The sequence below is a fragment of the Gadus chalcogrammus genome, chromosome 4 (assembly GCF_026213295.1).
Source record: "Gadus chalcogrammus isolate NIFS_2021 chromosome 4, NIFS_Gcha_1.0, whole genome shotgun sequence".
Lineage (NCBI taxonomy): Eukaryota > Metazoa > Chordata > Actinopteri > Gadiformes > Gadidae > Gadus > Gadus chalcogrammus.
In genome coordinates this window covers 4,636,455-4,638,936 of record NC_079415.1, presented here as the reverse complement: position 1 = coordinate 4,638,936, position 2,482 = coordinate 4,636,455, and positions in this window count along the sequence as shown.

The following is a 2,482-nucleotide window of genomic DNA, read 5'->3' as shown; positions in this document are numbered from 1 at the left end:
CACTCACTCACTCACTCACTCACTCACTCACTCACTCACTCACTCACTCACTCACTCACTCACTCACTCACTCACTCACTCACTCACTCACTCACTCACTCACTCACTCACTCACTCACTCACTCACTCACTCACTCATCCGGTCCCAGAAGCCCACCTCACTATTTATCAAACCCTGGCTACAACCCTGACAGTATGTATTGAAAGGTAGGTACCGTGAAACCCCCCCCCTGGGTTGCTGACCCGGGTTCGGCGGTGTTTGAGGCCAATACCCAGCGTGTGTCCGCAGATTCCTCAGCCAGGTGAGAGTCTGAGGGAACAACCTCCGCCCCCTGTTCTCCCCTGTAATCCCCCCCCCCCCGTTCTAATGCAGGCTGAGGGGCACTAAGAGCCACAGCACACTCGGGCAATTATGAATCATTTCGCTAAACTCCTGCTGACCAAAGTATTAAATCTCGCAGAGTTATCCAAAACGATAACACTGGTCCTAGAAAGTGAGAATGTTTCGGAGGCGCACGCATCCTGTTAAACAGGACGGCTCATCAGAGGAGCTCGCTGTGCCACTCTCAGACAGAAGATCCTGGGTTTGAACCCCGATGTCCACACTCTACCAGGAGGAATCCCGGAGCAGTATTCCGTAATATAACGCCTTACTCGCTTGTGCGCGACACTTATCTATTTTTATTTCATTACCATCCATTGCACGTCATTACAAATTGTTTCTGTATTGTAAAGCAGTGGCCACGACACAAATAAATCAATGAAAATCAATCAATCAATCATAAATATTTAAAGGGATACCGCCATGAAAAAGATTCAGCAATATCAGCTCAGTTCCTGAGAAATTATTTTGTAAAAGTCGCACCATTGAAAACCTGGATTCAGGATTTTTGTTCCCATTGGTCCAATTCAGAACATGATGTCACTGCTGTTTGGCACAAAAAAGGACTACATTCGGGCCGTAGGATTTAGCACAACCCTCGTCTGAAGCAATGTGACGGATCCTGTATCAGGTCCTTTTCTGCTGTGAACTGATTTAAACACAATGCTAACCGCCAAAGCCACATGCTAGCTCCCGTCCATGTTGGTTCAGCGGTAACGCTAACATTGTATTATGCTAGCCTAGAACCGTACTGATTGTGAGTCATGTGACCGGCGTGCTAATACCCTCGCAGCCCAGTGCCCTGGCCGTAATATTACTCACGATATTTCCCAGCCCAAAGTCCAGGGTATCAGCGGATCAGGTCCTCATTGTAGGCCTGAACAGAATCGTGGGTCAAGCAGGTTATGAAATGGATGGATGGTGGATGGTGTTGTGTAAGGAACCACAACACCCAGGGTTAAGAGGGACTTTGGAGCTTATAAGACTGATAAAACAACATTGGATGGTTCTCGGGAGAATGTTGAAAGCTTTATAATCCTAAATTCCCTGTGTTAAATATAGCCGCTTCTTAAAAAGCCAGGTATATTTGACACAACCCCTCTTCTTTATGAACGGGATAATCCCTCTGTGGAATTCTGTTGGGTTTTCCTTGCTCTGAGGTTTGAATTAAAGCAGAGAGGACGCTGAAGTGGGAGGTCTTTGGGTGGTTTTTAGAACCATCCTGACTACCTTCCAACGGGTGAGGTCATGAAAGATGTATGAGTCTCTTGGTGGTTTTCAGGAGGCCTTGCATCACATGGTTGGTCTTTGGTTGTTATGGTTACAGCAACCTGTCATTCCGGCTGTTGAGACAGAAAGACTCAAGGAACCTAAATGATTGTGTGTGTGTGTGTACGTGTGTGTGTGCGTTATTTAATATAATTGTTGTACAATTGTAGTGTCCCTTTTTTTTCAGTGTCCCTCAAATTTCAATCGGCAAAAATGCAAACTGGAACTCATACAACAAAAAGATCAACAATAATACAAAACTTTTAAGCGCTTTACAATTAGGGCATTTAGCAGACGCTTTTATCCAAAGCGACTTACATCGGTTCATGCACACATTGACACACCGACGGCAGAGTCAACCATGCAAGGCAACAGCCAGCTCGTCAGGAGCAGTTAGGGTTAAGTGTCTTGCTCAGGGGCACATCAACACTCAGCTAGGAGGAGCTGGGGATCGGACTAGCAACCTTTCGGATACAAGACAACTGCTCTACCTCCTGAGCTAAGACGACCCTCAATACTTCCCAACATTCACCCATTCACACATCGACGGCGGAGTCAACGCAAAGCGTCAGCCAGCTCGTCGGGAGCAGTTAGGGTGAGGTGTCTTGCTCAGGGACACCTCGACGCTCAACACCTTCAGGAGCCAGGGATCGAACTAGCAACCTTCCGGCTACCGTTTTATTTTTTCACTTTCTTCTGACAAAAGTTACTTAGTGGAAGTCGCTTAGGATAAAAGCGTCTGCTAAATGCCCTAAATGTAAATGAGATGTCCTGAAGCTCTCTGGGACGTCCTGACTCAGTGTGTGTTTGTGTCATCCCCCCCCCTAACCC